Raw genomic sequence first — 18,784 nt, 5'->3', positions numbered from 1 at the left:
TATCTTAGTTTCCACTTCAACTTGATTTTATCAATTAAACTTGTGATCGGAATAGCACTTAGCACAAATTTTGGGAAAATAAAGTGCAACTACTCTTGCTAACACTCTACAGCTGTTCACACACACACACACAGAGATACTTAACTCATTACTATTTAAAGGAAATCCCTCTATGCAAGAATTTCCAATTAGGTTATAGGCCACTTTTTAGCTGCTGGAGGAGATCCATGATTACATCTTTTTCCAAAACAGTGTGGAAATTCTCACAATTCTTTCTTTTTTAAATCTTGGCAATTAGATAGGAAACAGCCATGCATTAGGAAAGCAAAGTAATTCTCTTTAAAATCAGAAGAGTTTGATCCTTAAGAGTGGATTGATCAAGGTTAGATGAGTGATTTAACTTATAAAAACAGATGTCTAAAACACACTTTCTTGTCCCTCTTTAAAAAATGCTTTTTGATGTAATATTTTCCTCCATAGAGAGGGCATATATGCCTAAGTATCATAGAGGCTGTTTACAAAGCCACAAATACATTTCTTGAGCATTGTGATTTATATTTTAAAAGTCTAGTTTATAAAATTGAGAGTGTCATTCATATGGTCTCAACAAAATCTTACTGTCTTTGGACAAAATAACTCAGTGAACTGCATGCTACAATACTACCTATTATATATTTCATTTTATTTATTTTTTGAGACAGAGACTTTTCAGTGTTTTTAAATTGATATACAATAGTTGTATATATTTTGAGGATACATGTGATATTTTGATATCTATATGCACTGTGTAACGATCAAATCAAGGTAATTGGACTATGCATCACTTCAAACATTTCTCTTTTATTTGTGCTAAGAACATTTTAATTCTTCCCTTTTCGGTGTTTTGAGATATACAATAAATTATTGTAAACTATAATCTCCCTACCTACTAGCAAATACTGAGTTTTATTCCTTCTATCTTCCTGTATTTTTGTACCCCTTAACCAACTTATCTTCATCTCCCCTTCCTCATTCCTTTCTCAGCCCCTGGTAACCACCATTTGACTCTCTACCTTCATGAGTGATATAGTTTGGTTATGTCCCCACCAAAATCTTATGTGGAATTATAGTTACCATAATCCCCTCGTGTTGTTGGAGGGACTCAGTGGGAGGTAATTCAATCATGGGCATGGTTTCCCCCATACTGTTCCCGCGGTAGTGAATAAGGCTCATGAGAGCTGACGGTTTTATAAGGGGAAACCCCTTTTGCTTGGCTGTCACTCTTCTCTTATCTGCCGCCACGTAAGACGTGTCTTTCACCTTCCGCCATGATTGTGAGGCCTCCCTAGCCAGGTGGAATTGTGAGTCCATTAAACCTCTTTCTTTCGTAAACTGCCCAGTCTTTTGTATGTCTTTATCAGAAGTGTGAAAATGGACTAATACAATGAAATCCACTTTTTTAGCACCCACATGAGAATGAGAACATGTGATACTCACCTTTCTGTGCCTGGCTTATTTCACTTAGCACAATGACCTACAGTTTCATCCATGTTGCTACAAATGACAGAATTTTATTCTTTTCATGACTGAATAATATTCCACTGTGTATATGTACACATTTTCTTTATGCATTGATTTGTTGATGAACAGTTAAGTTGATTCCATATCTTGACAATTGTGAGCAATGCTGCAAGGGAGTACATACATCTCTTCAAAATACTAATTTCCTTTCTTCAGAATTTATACACAACAGTGGGATTGATGAACTATGTTAGATTTATTCTTTGTTTTTTTTGAGGAACCTCCATACTGCTTTTCCTAATGGCTGCAGTACTTCACATTTCCACCAGCTGTGTAAAAGGGTTCCCCTTTCTTAGGATCCTCATCAGCATTTATTTTTTGTCTTTTTGATACTAGTCATTCTAACTGGTGTGAGATGGTATCTCACTGTGGTTGTGGTTTGCATTTCCATAACTCAGTGATATTGAGCAATTTTTCATCTAGCTATTGGCCATTTGTATGTCTTCTTTTGAGAAATGTCTATTCAGGTCTTTTGCCCACTTTGTAATTAGATTGTTTTTTGCTGTTGAGCACTTTGAATTCCTTATGCATTCTGCTTATAAATCCCTTGTTAAATACACAGTTCACAAACATTTTCTCCAATTCTGTGAGTTGTCTCTTTGTTGTTTCCTTTGCCATACAGAAGCTTTTTGGATGGATGTAATCTGATTTGTGTATTTTACAATCGTTGCCTGTGCTGTTGACGTCTTATCCCAGAAAATCTTGCCAAAACCAGTGTCCCATAACATTTCCCCAGTGTTTTCTTCTAGTAGTTTCGTAGTTTCAGGTCTTCCATTTAAGCCTTTCATCTATTTTGAATCAATTTTGGTACATGGTTAAAGATGGGAATCCAGTTTCATTCTTCTGCATATGAATATCCAGTTTTCCCAGCACCATTTATTACAGACTGTCCTGTCCCCACTGTATATCCTCAGCACCTTTGTCAAAAATGAATAGCATGTGGATTTATTTCTGGGCTCTCTCTGCTATCTCATTGGTCTATAATTTAATTAGCCTGAAAATGGAAAGTTAGGGAGAATCCTTCTTCTCTTTCTCCATGTTTTCTTAATGAGAAAATATAGAAAAAAATATTGCAAAGTAAGTACCAGGATGGGGGTGGGTAGTTTCATTTTAAAATAGTAAGGTTGAACAAAAGTTTATGCCAAAAGTATTTAAAATAATAACACAAATAATATTTAAAGGCAAAGATGTATATGTATATATATGAATATATTTAATTTATATAAAGGAGAATGTGAATACATATGTATGAATTTTTTTACTTGGTGTATACAATATGAACATATACATGTATGCATATGTATTTATTTACTTGATCTAGAAAACTTGACTATGAAGTTCTCTAGTATAGGCCCTTAGAAGTTCTAAAAGTCACAGTAACCCACATTGTACCTTTGGTTTTTCAGTGAGGAAGATGATGTGCTGTAGTGAAGAATGCATTTTCCTTGTGGAAGTCACATGACCAGTGCCCATTGACACAATCATGAGACAAATTAACAATGAGCAAAACTTATTATCTCCTTACACTTCATGTTAAGTTCTTTGAACTTTCATCTTCTCTAGCAGCTAAACGTTACAATCGAGTCAGCTTTCTCTCAGCCAATTGTTTTCTCTATTTATTCTATCATTTAAAGTTACTGATTTGGATCACTATTTTTCTTTCCCACGACATTTGACCTAGGAAGTTGACAAAGGTGAGCTGGCACTGAAAAGCAACTTGACCCAGGAAAGGGGGCTCTGCGCTTTTCTTATCTAAGCATCCTCAATCGAAACCTCATTCTTTCTTTCCATTATCTTGGCCTCCCATTTAAAGCTGGTGTATATGTATTTTGAGAATATATCAGGTCTTCCATCACAAGGTATCATTCTTTTTATATAAGTAATGTCTTGCCAGCTCTTTCCTTTTCTCTGATGCTGGATTGTGGCTATACAGTGTGAATAATGACACATAAGCACCCTGTTTATTTAAAAGGTTTCCTGTGGTTAAGTACATGTATTATACTAGAGAGCAAAGAATTTCTTTCTAAAATTGATTTGAGTAGACCCTATGAGAGGCATCAGCCAGCACCCTGGGAATGAGCTGCCATAGATATCTTTGTTTACACTCCCACTTCAGTTCTTTTAAGTGCATTATTAATAGTTTATGTGACTCCTTAATGTTTGGTATTAGTGTTTTCATACAATGAAAGATGATAAAGTGATGCCATTTTTATTGTGTGCTTTAATTGCTAATTGTTAAGAAATGTATATTGTTTCCTTCAAGTTCAATTCCTTTGCGAGTTAATGTCATTGCTGGTGATCTTTCAACTAGATCAAATTACTCTCATACTGTTTTAGCTTTTTCCCTTGTCTTTACACTTTTTTTTAAAGGACATACGTTTGTGTATATAGATAATCTACCATTCACCCTTTATTTTACATCATTATCTATGGCATTTATACTTTATAATTATTTTAAAAACAATGTTTATAAGACAAAATGGTATTCAATTTCAGGTAATTTAGTCTTAGAATACTCATTTTCTTCTTTCTCTTTTCCTTCTTTAAAGACATGTTCTCTCTCTGTTGCCCTGGCTGGAGAACACTGGCACTATCATAGCTCACAGGAGCCTGTAAATCCTAAACTCCAGGGATCCTGCCACCTGCTCTCTAATAGCTAGAAATGCAGGTCATCATACCTAGTTTTTCCTCCCCACTCCCCGCCAACAGACCCAAGCTCTCTACAGCCGTGAGCCACTGCACTCAGCCTAGTCTTAGAATATTTCAAGTCCTGTTGTATGAACTTAATCAAGTAAGGTGAAATGTTAGGGGCAGAGTTTTAAGTTTTCATTTCGAGGGATCATTAAGGCTTTAAGTTTAACTAAAAAATAAGTATATATTATTCCCTTTGGGTAATTTCCTAGAAAGCTTATCAAAATATTTATTTGGTATAGATTTCAAAGACATTTTTAACACTGCTTTTTGTTGTTCATAGTGTTCATTTAAAAGACCTCAAACTACTAAATAGCTTCAGCCTAAGTTGATGGCAACCTCCAGGCAATCATTCTTAATTATGTATTTTTGAGATTCTGTCTCTTGAATATTGAAAATGTGAAAAATCCAGAATACATGGAATGAAACAGTCTTTGTCTAGTCTTCCATGGCTGGAAACAAGTGGAGGGCAGGTGGAAACGCTTTTGTGTAAATGAAGGAGCCCGGCCAGGGCATGTGGTTGATTTTTAAACCTCTAAATTTTACTAATGATATAGAAGCCCTGAGGAAACACTTAGAAGTCTTCCCTTCCCAACTGAGACCATAAGACTGATTTCTACAATATTTTCCATTTCAAAAAGTATTTGATCAGTAACATTTTAAACTTCTACTTTCTACCATTTGGTAACATTTAAAACCCTCGATTTTAACAGTCTTGAAATGTATTTAAAGTTACTGCTACCATAATACGAAAACATCATTGGATGAATGCAACCTTAGAGTATTTCTGCTTACTAAACTCTTTCCTATTATCTCATTAAGGTAGCAATTAATTTGATTTTTAAAGCCCAATCTCTCACTTTACTACACTTTCAAAATTCTTAGAGTTTGTTTGGTTTTGCTTTTGTTTGTTTGTTTTATTTTAAAGACAACTAATGCCTAAAGAAACTATTTCAATGAACTTGGAATAAAAAATATATAATTCTGTTTTTTTTTCAAGAGATCTTTTTGGATTTCAAAAAGTAAAATTTGGGGATTTGAGTAACTTGGAAACCGAAACAAATATCATTTTCTGTGTTGTTAAAATCTTGATATACTCTTTTGTTCACCTTTCAGCAACATGATAAATACTCCCCTAAACATGAGAGATAACATTTGAGAAAATGTCACTGCCTTAACCATGGCACACATTTTAAATAATTTTTGACATTATCTGTATATTCTTTATATTGCGGTTCTTTTTTTTTTCTGTTTGATTCTTCCCCAGACTCTACCCCTGTCATATTTCCCAAGCTGTTAACCTTAGCTATGCCTCTGTGTTGAGTATTTTTCCAAAGATTTAAATCTCTTCATCTTTTGTTTTGGTTGTGTAAAATGGAAAACATCTCTCTTGGTTTCATTTTGGTTGTATAAAATGGAAAACATCTCTCTTGGTTTCCATATGTAAGTAGTCAACAATAAGTCTCTGTGTTTTATCAACTTGCTTCACAATCTCAGGGTCACCTTGAATGCAAATAATTTGAAAGGCTAAAAGAAAAATAATAGAATATTTTGTGTCAAAATGTTAAGACCAAGAGATCTAAAAACTGCTCAAAGGATTTGTCATTAAATGGAGAAAAGTATCACTCCAAGCTTAAATCTAAAGCTGTCTTTAATCCTTTGTCATCACAGTGAGATCGATTTGGTGCTCCCTCAGGAACGTGCAAGAGAAGATCATGTGCCCAGCCAACAAACACCAGCCTTGCTGGATGTTTTGATGTTTAATAGTCCATGGTGCACATGTGAGGTATTAGTGTTCAACCTGTACCAGTTTTTCATGACCAATATGTATGAGGCTAACCTATATAAATTTAAAAAAAACTGCAGTGTTACACATTTCCTAATAAATGACCCATTTGCCAGCAGTTCAGGTATGTGCATATAGATGACAGGAGGAACTATATTCTGAGGTTCACATAAAAAAATTAACCTGGCAGCATACATATGACCATGTTGTTGGGCTTAAGCATTGAAACGTAGGTGCTATATTGTAATTTCATTTTTAAAACAGATAAAATCTAATCTAAATATCATTTTTAGGTATAATATTTGGAAAACCTCTAAAACACGCTTGTAACCATACCTAAATTGTGATTTTTCCAGTTATTTAAAGTGTTTACTGATGCCAATTTTGTTTCATTTATGGGAGAAAGAGAAACTATATAGAAAAAAATTTGTAAGGCAAAAAATAAAACAAAATAAGGGCATAGATACAATGAGTATGTTAAATCAAATTATGTCTTTTTTTTTATTTTTGCAAACCACAAAACCAAAAATGGATTTTCCCCCCTCAATATCAGCAAGAATTTGCTACCATGAGACAGTTCCAAGATATTCCCTGCTATTTTTAATAAATGAAAAAATATTGTAGAATACTGTATACGCCTATTGGAAACCTTTTTTGCTGGGCTCAATCTGAAAATATAGAAGAAAGACATTGAGCAGACTGTGAAACCTATGAAGTGTCTATCAGACAGTGATTCTTGGTATTTGCCAAGTATTTAAATTAAATTTGGGTATCTCTGTCTGTGTGTGCTTAGCACATAAATATTTTCTTTAGGCTGTGAACTTCTAGTTCTGATAAGCAGAAACAGTCTCCCTGTTTCAAGATAAGATATAATGTGTATGTATTCTTTAGCTACTTCATCTTTATTATTGAGTTGTAAAATGTAAAATAGCTCATGGTAATCTCAAAAAAATAATCAAGAGATTGATCTTTAGTGCAAAGTATAACTACTTAATTATATAATTACAACTACATTTATAAATTTGCTGTGAGTTTTCCATCAACCTACAGATGACATTTCAAGTTTTATTCCAACTGGTATTGTTCACCATTTTTATACTTACAAAAATATTTTCATTAGGATGATAGAAAAAACTAGTAGAGTAAACTTTTTTCTTGTTAATCTCATTCAACTCAGTCTTAATGAGGGTCTAGAAAATAATTTGTCTTACTTGGATCCAGTCCAGAAGCTAATTTGCATGTCTAGAAATGAAAGTTAAGTAGTTAGTTACACATATCAGCTATAGGCTACTCCAAGAGAAGTGTGAAAAGTGAAAGTGGTATGCTTAGAAGTAGCTGCTGCAGCCTGGTTTGTGATTGCAGAAATGATAGATGAAGTTGGGTCATCCATGGAGAGAAGCTAGGAAGGAGAATGAGACTGCATAACCCATGGCAAACTCAAATTACATTTAAAAAAAATACAGATTTGATAATAGTGCCCAGAATAGAAAATTGAGTATCTTATCTACATTTAAGATGAGTGTCCCTCTGCCAGGCAACTCAAATAAAGTCCATTTTAGCCCTTTACTATTGAACAGAATTGGAGAACAAATGGAAAACTATTGACGCAAGTAGAAAACCATTGACTTCAAAAATGGTGAGATAATTGGTATTTTAAACATATATATATGACTGTGCATGGTCATATATGATTTTTCATCATGCCCTCTCTTTGTGTTATGACTTATTGTTTTCTAAGCAAGAATAAAAGATTTCCATTTAAAAATGTGAAGGATCAGTACACCAGTTCCTTAAAACACAAAACATTTAGAGATAATTTTTCTTTAAGAAGCCCTTTGCAGTTTTAACTGTATCTTGATTTTATTGGTTGCTTAAAAGTTTATGTCTTATTTCTCAAGTGTTCCCAATCAGATCATACACATCTATTCAGGTAAATTTGTCACCACTAACAACAACAAAAAAATGTATCAAACATTCACTCTGTACAAAGTATTGGGTTAAACCTAGGAAGATAAGAAAGATAAATGAGATACGGTCTAAACAATGAGTTCTAACTTTCAAAAACATGGACTCATTTTGACCTGCAGAACCAAGAAAGAGAGACCGACTTTTACCTTAGTTAGCATAGCTTAGTGACAGCAGTAGAAATATTGCCAGTGCAAGGTACTAAAGAAAGAATGACAAACTCCAGGAAATCCTAGTCCTAACTAGAAGACAGAGAAACTAAGTAGTTTACTCTAGAATGAGTGTTCATGTTCCCCCAAAATTCATGTATTGAAACCTAATCTCCAATGTAATAATGTTTGCAGGTGAGGCCATTAGGAGATGATCAGTCATGAGGGTGGAGCCCTCATTAATGGAATTAGTGCCCTTATAAAAAGAGGCTCCAGAGAGCATCCTTATTTCTTTACCATGTAAAGACTCACAGCAGAAAGAAACCTTCTGTGAATCAGGAAGCCAGTCCTCACCAGACACTGAATCTGCCAGTGCATAATCATGAACTTTCAGCCTGCAGAACTGTGAGGAAGAAATTTGTGTTGTTTAGAAGCCACACAGTCTATGGTATTTTATTACAGCAGCCTGAACTAAGACACTATTATAAATTCTAATATTCCTGTCACAGGACTATAATATATAGTCCCGATGTTCTCAGCTGGGGTGATATTGGGTGCTCCTACCATCTGGTAGGTTGAAGCCAGGGATCCTGCTAAACATCCTACAATACACAAGACAGCTCCCACAACAACAACAAGAAATTACCTGGTCCCAAATGTCAATCATGCAAATTATTCTACATGTGATTTGATAAGCAGTCTGTGATGTAGTACTTATTAATCAATAGCCAAGATGCTAGTTGAATTGTAAATATTTAATCTGGTTTTTGTGCTTCCAAAACTAAATTAGCCAAATTGGCCCTATGGAGTTGTGGGTATTAATAAAAAAATTGTATTGAATTATTTGACTGCTTACCTAGATAGCATTCAACAATTAGCCATTAAAAAGATGGAAATAAACAAAAAAATACTATGGAAACAGGTTAATTGACAACAACATGAATTCATTTCTTCAAAAGTTATGCTGCAGTGGTAGAAACACGAGCTTTAGATTCCAAAGGCTGAAAAAGGCACTAGGAACATTGTGAACTTGACAGTTTGGTCTTGTGTCTGTGAGTACCAGTTACCCTTTTCTGTAAACTGCAAGCTTTTCAGGCCATCTTATACAGCTGCTGTGATTATTGGAATTGAGCTAAGCAAGGCAGGGCATATGTTAGGGTCTGAAGAAGACAGCTATTATTAGAGCTGGTACCACTAATGTTAGACCTTTTATTAAGATAACCATTAATATTCACGGTGTGTGTTCCCTTGGTATGGCTTGTACAGAATTCAATATGAATAGCAGAGGAAGAAAGAATCTGCGATTAGACTTCCTTGCATCTTATCTCCATATTTTTTTTTAGCTTTTAGAATTTAGGAATTTTTCTGAGTCTCACGTAAAATTGCCAGTTCCTCATCTATAAAACTAACTTTAATATATTTTCTTCATGAGCTGCATCAATGTTCAGAAGTGTATTGGTCTTTTCTGTACAGAAGTATGAAGAGCTGCTCCTATTTTGCACACTTACCCTAGCAAACATTGCTGGAAGAAATAAAAGCTACATTAGGAAGGGTAGGGCAATGTTAGGGAGGAATATTGGAGAATTATGGCAGAGTCACCTCTGTTCCTAGCCCACGACATCCTGTGAAAAAAGTGATGTCTAATGAAAGTCAATCCATTCTACTTTAATAGAGATGGTTAATTATCGTTGACTCATATTGATATTTTATTATAATGACCTCATTATTAAAAGGTGGATCCAATTAAGAATATATTTACGTAACAATAAGTTGACTAGGAAGTTTCTCACTAACACTCAAGTGTCTAATTTCATTAAGCTAATAAATATTGCCAGAGAGCTATGCATGTGATAGTCATGTCTCAACTTACCAATGGCTAAATTCCAATTTCCCTGAAATGGCCCCTGGTGTTTTAAGTGTTCTCCAGGTCAATGAAGTGCATGATTTTTAAATTTATTTTATTTTTAATTATTATGGGTACATAATAGTTGTATATATTTATGGAGCACATGTAATGTTTTAATACAGGAAAACAATCTGTAATAATTGGGGTATCAGTTCAAACAAGGGAAACGCATGATTTTGATTTTTGTCTATTCCCAAGTTTTATTTGGATCCTCTGTTAAAATCAATTCCCTAATTATATCTTCTGTACTAGATTTTAGTTTTCTACTCTAAAGGATACTTATGTTGAAAATCTTTATTAAATATATTTTAAAAGCAAAGTTTACTGTTGTGGTTGCTTTACTTATATTAAATAAAGATTTTCTGCTTTTAGAAACAAGTGCCATTACTGCAAGAGTTATGGTAATTCTTAAGGAATCAGTTTTAAAAAATTGGGGAAATTTTTTTCCTTGCTCAAAATACTAGTTTTTTTCATAAATGTTACTGATTGAATGTCATAAATTGTCAAAATTGAGTCATAAGAATTCCTTCTCTAAATGTAACAAATTATCATGATACTAAATTTTTTAGTAACTCTCTATAAATAATCCTACCTTTAAAAAAAAATGTTCTTCTTCTTTTTTTAGAGACAGGGTCTTGCTCTGTTGCCCTGGCTGAGTGCAGTGGCATGATCATACTCCCAGCAGCCTCAAACGCCGGGGTCAACGATCCTCCCATCTCAGCCTCTCCAGTAACACCTGGGACTACAGGCTCATGCCATCAGGCCCAGTTAATTTTTCTTTCACTTTTTTTTTTTTTTCCTCTTAGAGACTGGAATCTATCTATAAGGCTCACACTGGTCTTGAACACCTGGGCTCAAGCCATTCTCCTACTTCAGGCTTCCAAGTCGCTGGGATTATAGGCTCAAGCTACCTGTGTTCAGCCCAACTCTTTTTTGACTAGCACGTTGGGCACATATCAGAACACTTCTCACTTGATAAATAAAAGCTACTACTTAAGAAGAACATAACTGCCCCTGCTCCAGGACTATTCAGTGAAATCTTTATTGTTATTTTAACGGACTTAAAAAAAATAATGATGCACTATTTTGTAAAACACCATTTTAGTTGATCTGACAACTTAGGTACATTGAGAGTAGATACAATTTGTAACTTAAAATGACTGCTAAGACAAATCGACCCCAGGAAATTGGGTCTATAACAAAAACATGTATAAACCCTCAGCAGTAGCAGTATTTTTCTAGTACCAGCAGGAGAAGTAATGAAGTCTTGTTGACATTAAGCTGGAGCAACGTTTTTAAGTAAAGGCCTGCCTAATTCTCGGATAGAATAATCCATAACTCAGCTCTCCAGGGGAAGCTCCTGTATTACCTCATTTCTATATTCAGCAGTCATAAAAAATGTCATTCAGATGCCCTGAGGTGTACGATTTCATACAATGAAAAGAAGAAAGCTATCTCCTTGCCTGCACATGGGCCCTCTTCATGGCCAATTGGAAGTGGCCAAACCTTTCCATCGCAGTTAGTTACTTGGTTGGGCTTCACTACAATGCTACCAGATCTTGAAAAACATAGATCTTTAGGTTAAACGAAAACCTAAAAGTTGATGCCTTTAGTCCTGTCTTTTACTGAATAATTCTGGAAATGACTTGTGTCAGTATCCATTCTGAGGTCCCATTCCCTGGATACTGCTCTGATCTCTCACTGAGAGTTCTGTTCATCTAGTGCCAAGTAGCAAACCAGATTTGCTGATGTTTTCAATGTCAATTCTATTATCAATCAATCCTTTCACATTCCTAGAAAATCCATATGCAATTAATCTTATTTTCTTCTTCCTTCAATTAGCTGAAGTTAAAGCTTAACTTCTTTTCCTTTAAGCCCGAAATAAAGCGTTTTGTTCTAATGTATTCCCTGAAATTCTGTATATATTTAAAGAATAGTTTCTCCTCTCTTGGAGTGCGTCTCCTGACGAATATACATATGAAGAAAACAAATTAATGAGAAATAGCATAGTTTTGAGAAAATGAGTATGTCTAATACGTCTGGCACAAAAGTTTTAACATATTGAATGGATGGCAAAGCAGGGGGAAATATTAATTCAATCAATCCAGCGGTTCAAGGAACATTCTGAAGGAGCATTTCTTCAGGTTAAAACACTTGAGGTTGCACAGTTTTCAAGAGTGCCTCTGAAATGTGAATTGATCTAAACTGTACTGGAACATAACTCTTAGTTTCATCTTCTAAAATATCTCTGGATAACAATTTATTACCCATCGTGAAAATTAGCTTTTCTGTAACCTTAATAGTGGGTCATTTAAATCATAACCTTAACACCTTTATTATTATCACTCACATTCTAATACTTTATTAATAACCTTATCTATTATTGTCCCAGGCATAGACAAATTTACAGAATCCTCTTGAAGTTTTGATTGTTACAGACTGAAGATTTAGATGCTTTAGTATGTATTTTTCTACCAAATCCCTCCAATCACAGCATTTCATCAACCAATGTATGCTTTAGGAAAATTTGTATTCTACAGTTTTTTCTTAAACATGATATATTATAAAACATAAATTCCTTTGCCAGTTGGTAGTATTCTTAACATAACTTTTCTAAGACATTTAAAGCCTGACATTTTGAGGCATTGCATTATACTTTATTATAAATTATAAGTGTAGCATATCTATCTATTCAATGATTCATTCTTACAATAATTCCACAAATATTTATGAATACTTCCCTCTGTCAGGTATTGTTCTAATTGCCAGGATACAACTGTGAGTAAGACAAAGCTCCCTGCCCTCAGGGAGCTTACATACAACTGGAGAAAAAATAAAATCAATCAATAAAATAATTTTTTACTGTAACAAACAATGAAGCACATTGCCAACAACAAAGAATAGAGATTCACTCTCCAAGTTCACAATGCAAACACAATGTATGGTGTTTATTTTTCCCAGAACCAGAACATAGTAGATTGTCAATAATTTTGAAGAAGTAAGTATCATATACAATAAATATTGTCCTGGAAAAAAGATTATCAAGAAGTGTTCTGACAGGATTATGTGCATCTTCTTCTGTTTACAGCGTGTAATATAGACTGAAATTATATATTGTACTTATTCATAAAGTACAAAGTGGTAAAAAAAAGAAATCAAATCAGTTTAGGTGTGGGTGTCTTTTACACTCAAGACGCTTGCAGTTTCAGAGAATACCAACAGAGAAAGATTATCTTCACCAAGCCCTGAACAGTTTTTATTGTACCTTTGTGAAAGAAAACTGGCTGTTATGCAGCAGTTATACTTTCATACACAGATGAATATAATAGAGTTGGAAACATCATTCTTGAATTGGAATAGTACTCCACTGCAAACTTCTCTCCTTGGTCTCCTCCCATTCTTTGTATTTCTGTGATAAAGGGGCAGTTGAAAGCCATTTGCATAGCTTCTAGTCCTTGAAAAGACATATTGTTTCCCTTTTGCTTTTATTTTGATTAAATATTCTCATATTCACAGAGTACCCTGATTGGTAAGTTCAACTCATCTTGGTTTTGGTCTAGAGAGTAGGATAAAGTGCTATCCAATTTTGAGAGCTATCTGCAATTTTGCTTAATATTCCCTTTGCACAAAGTCAGAAATTTTTGGAGAGAACTATAATTGCCCCATATTTAAAATATTATTGAGAATGCAATAGACTGAATTCAAAATGCACTTTAAGATTCAGCCTACTCACTTAAAAAATAATTTTTTCCAAGTTCATTTGCAAAGTTCTGTTGAATTCTTTTTTTAGTTATACTAAGTTATATTTAAAAACTTAATAAAAAGGCCTGTGCTATAAGAAGTTAGTGTTCTTTGCCATTATTCCTTTTAGTTTTAAAGGTACTTTGCAGCACATGTGTTAGTACAACTTATTATAAAATCTGGTAAAAATAAAAGGGAATTAAAGATGTTATTGAAATGCTGTGAGTTTGCAATTAACTACTCATTTCTTATAATAGTGTATTTTTAGCTCTTATCTAACCTGGAATCATCTTGCATTGTTTAGCAAAATTCATCTTGCCTTTTTGGAGTCAAATGATGGCAAAACAGCACAAGCTGGAAAACGGATCATGGATTTTGAAATAGCCACCATCTTTTCTGCTCCCAGAATTTTATGAATTTTTTTTCTTATTTTTTTTCCTTACTCCTAAGGTATTTTATTTCTACAAAAAAAATTTATTGACTAACATAGTTTGTCAGGTATTTAATAAAGAAATGTTTTACTTCTTGTGTGTTTATTCATTTGCTTAATCACACAAAAAACTGTTTACTCCAACTGTAATTGATGTTTCTTTAGCTTCTTTGACTCTTATCAAGTGGTTTGTGTTGTTATCATTGACTTTTTGAATTGTTTAGCACTTTTTTGTCTTCATTTTAGTAACTTCACATACAGTATATATTCAGAAAAAGAGCCTGGGGTATGTTGAAAGGGGTAATGTCAGTGAGCCTGGCCACGTCACAGTGTGACAGCTCCAGGTTCCTCATATCTTCTTCAAGGTGATAACCATTAATAGCTGCTTGAAGGGTTACATGTATTTTGGTTGTAACAAAAAGGAGTGTAAAATGTTGCCAGAATCATGGGGATACTCTACTGGGGAAAATAAGAAACACTAAAAAAAAATAAAAAACTTACCTCTAAGTATGATAAACTCCAAAGGAAGATGTGGATTAAAAAGACACTGAGATATTTGTGTGGCATGCTATAAGCAAGTTTTGAATTGTATTCTTCAACATTTGATATGACAAAAATTCAAACTCTTAATATAAATTAACACACACCCCCTTTTTTTTTTTTTTTTTTTTTTACTTTTCTCTGTGCCAGGCCTGGTGGATAAAATTATACTGCCAAAGACCTTGATCTGAAGCCATTATTTGTGTAGCCACTTCTTCAGAAATCAGAAAATCATTTAAGCTTGGGGTAGACAGCTGTGTGAAGTGTTATCAAGTAAGTGAAGTCTGCAAATTAGACAGAAAAGTATGCAGCTGGCAGAATAATCTAAAATGCAACAATTTTCTGAAATTCTTGGGAGCTAAAGAAGGGACGAAGAAAAAAAGAAAAAGAAACAAAAATGTTTTCTAGGCTAGATTTTAAAGAAGTCAAGATTATATATATATATATATATATATATATATATATGTAGCAAAGAAAGGCCTTACCTATAGCTTAATAATTTTAAAATGACATTTCTAATCCAATTATACATAATAATGGGAATAGGACAGACCTGGGCTAAAAACTGACAATTTATGCTTAAGCGTTTGTGCACCTGTGTGTCTTTTTTAATGTCTGTCTAGGTAATGAATTCTCTAGATTAAGTGGAATGAACCAATGAACTCATAGGTCACCTCCTCCTCCTCTGCCAACTTTTTCATTTTGATTTTTACTTAATTTAATTGCTTTTGGTTTGAAATTTGCAATCCTGCTACTTGAGGTTATAAAACAATAGTTGACTTAATGAGAACATACCAACTAAAATTATCAGGAGAAATTACGGAATTTCAGGTCAATGGGAGGATGCAAGGGAAACCTCTACATTACAAACAGTTTATTTATGTCGGCTGCAGTTTTTTGTTCTAGTTAAGTATTGCTGCATAATAAGTCACCACAAAACTCAGTGTGAAAGCAATTATGATTATCTTGTCCCTGATGCTGCAGTATGATCAAGGCTCCAGTAGATATCTCAGCTCTTCTCTGCATGCATCCACTGGGCCAGCCCAAAGGTAGGGGTTACTTGACAGATGGGACTAGGATTATTGCATAGATCACTTGAGTTGGCAGTGGAGGTTGGCTGTCAGCTGCGACTTTGCCTGAGGCCATCTGCTAGAACCTCTGCACATGTTCTTGCATTGTGGCTAGTTGGCTTCCTGGCAGCATGTCTACTGGGTTCCCAAGGGAGTATCCCAAGGAGATAAAATGGTCAACCGTGGCTTTCCTGTGGCCATATCCGAAAAACATACCCGAAACTGAGAAGAAAAAGAAGTTTAATTGGACTTACAGTTCCACATGGCTGGAGAGGCCTTAGAATCATGGTGGGTGATGAAAGGCACTTCTTACATGGTGGCGGCAAGAGGAAAATGAGGAGGAAGAAAAAGTGGAAACCACTGATAAAGCCATCATATCTCATGAGACTTATTCACTGTCATGAGAATGGCACAGGGAAGACCAGCCCCCATGATTCAATTAGCTCCCCCAGGTCCCTCCCACAACACGTGGGAGTTCTGGGAGATACAATTCAAGATGGGATTTGGGTGCGGACACAGCCAAAGCATATCACCAGCCTTGAAGGTCACATAACATCCTTTCTACTCTATTCACAAAGTTCTACCTGGGTTCAAAGGGAGGGGTCAGTCACGGAAACCACCTCATGGGAGGAACGTCATTTAACATGAGCACAGGGAACAAAATATCTTGCAGAGGCCCTCTTTGAAAAATACAGTTTGCCACAGTCTGCCACCTGGCCACAACAATCCATTCCCCTCTTCTATGTAAAATGCATTCAACCTCTCCCTCAAAATCTAAGTCTCAGGCCTTTATGATATATATTAGTTTGCAAGGAGTGCCATAACAAATATTTCAGACTGGGTGATTTAAACAATAACAGTGTATTTTCTCACAATTTTGGAGTCAGAATTTTGAGATCGAAGTGTCACAATGCCTGGTTTCTTTTGATCCTTGTCTCCCAGGATTCTCCCTGTGTAGATGGCCATCTCCTCCCTGTGTTTTCACAGTCTTCCCTCTGTAATTGTTTCCAAATTTCCTCTTCTTGTAAGGACGCCAGTCCTATTGCCATGTTGGGTTCAGGTTCAGCCTAATAACTTCATAGTAATTTAATTACCAATTTAAAGTCCCTGTCTCCAAATATAGTCATATTCTTAGGCACTGGGGGGTTAGACATTTATCATACGAGTTCTGGAAGGACACAGTTTAGTCTATTCCATGATAGCTGTTTGAAGTCTATTACCTAAATCATCTCCAGGTACAGATGATTCTACTTGGTTGCATTCCCTGAGTATTTGCTTTCAGACTGAAGAACTGTAAATTGAAGAGAGAAGTGTTTTGTCTCTCCGTCTCCAGCGCCATCGCACACAATATACAATGGTGACACAAGCATGGGATATAGACTTTCAAAACTTCTCTTCTAAAAGGAAGAGACTAGGAGGCTCACAGAAACCACTAGTCCATGGCCATTCTGAAATCCTGTGGGACACGTGCTGCTTGTTCCTTGGTGATAACCTTATGGATCCCCTTCTTTTAATAGATAAATTAAAGCTCTCTGTAAAGGAGAGTGTGTTTTTACATTTGTAGGAAAGAGTTCTTCTTTAGAAATCTTTATGCTGTCTTGGGGTTCATCATTTCTTATTGCGGGTAAAGGAGTACCCTGGCAACAGTGGCAGGTTGTACTTTCTAAGTTGGTCATCACAATACACCCTACATATTCCTCTGTGTATGTGAGGTTGACCTGCTCTCACTGAGGGGATATGTCCCATCCCTTTGCACCTGCGTGGGACTTAGGGGCTGCTCCAAGTGAGCAAGTATGGTGAAAGTGATGCAAAGCAAGACCCAAGGTGAGGCCATAAAAGGTCATGCACTCCTGATATTCTTACAGGACACTCAATTTTGGAACCCATCACCATGCTGTGAGAAAAAACAAATAGCAACATAAAGAGATCCTATGTAGGTGTTCTGGCTGATAGCCCCATCTGGCGTTCCAGACAACAGCAGTCATCAGGCATGAATGAGAAACACTGATTATTTCAGTACCTAGGATCGAGCCATCCCAGGCCTTCCAGTTGCCCCTCTCGATGCCACATGGGATACCTCCTCTAAGTCTGGCCCAAAAAACAGGTTAGTGAGAAAAAAAAAAGCATGGATGTTGGATGCCACTTAGTTTTAAAGGGAATTGGAACAGAGTTCTGTACCTGGAGGAAGGTGCTCCTATAACTACCCAAACACTGACATTAGCTCTGGGCTGAGGCAGTGGTGACACAATCGAGGAGGACACTAAATGATGTTCACAAGAGAGCCTTGGAGAGAGTTAGTGGAGACATAATGGGCCTGCAGGAGGCTTCTGAGTATGGCTTAACAAAAAATATGAAAAATGAAAATGATAGTAAAAGCTGGCAGAAAGGAGACCCTTGCTTTTTACTAGCAATAAGTTTCACAACATTGTTGCCTGAAGTAACATAGGAAATTAACAAGAGTTCTAATTAAGTTGATAATGTAGTGAAGAGATTTTGAAACAGGTAGTGAACCGCAGGACCACGTGACTTTCTCTACCTGCACATGACAAATGAGAGAGGGTGAGACAAACTAGAGAAAGAACTGTTAACTACAAAAGACCTGGGATTTGCTCGGTTTGAAAATAAAACTGTTCTCTATTCCTAGTCTGTCCAGATGGCAAAGTCTGCTGAGATTAAAAAATGGCTTTTGGACAGAAAATAAATCCAGGACATTGTCAAGAAAACATAACCTAAAGATGAAGCCAAGGATGTGACTGGAAAGCATGTTTAAGACATTTAAGGTGTTGCCTCAGAGACCCTTTCTATCAGGTGTCATTAGTGAAATCATTAATAGCATCTATTTAGAGAACAGTTCAACTTAGCTCTCTGAACCTGTTCTTTTATTGTGAAATAATATTCTTGTATTTTATCACACCACCTTGCATTTTCAATCTCTGCCATATACAT

Source organism: Pongo abelii, chromosome 14 (assembly GCF_028885655.2).
Source record: "Pongo abelii isolate AG06213 chromosome 14, NHGRI_mPonAbe1-v2.0_pri, whole genome shotgun sequence".
NCBI lineage: Eukaryota > Metazoa > Chordata > Mammalia > Primates > Hominidae > Pongo > Pongo abelii.
This window is presented reverse-complemented; position numbering follows the sequence as displayed.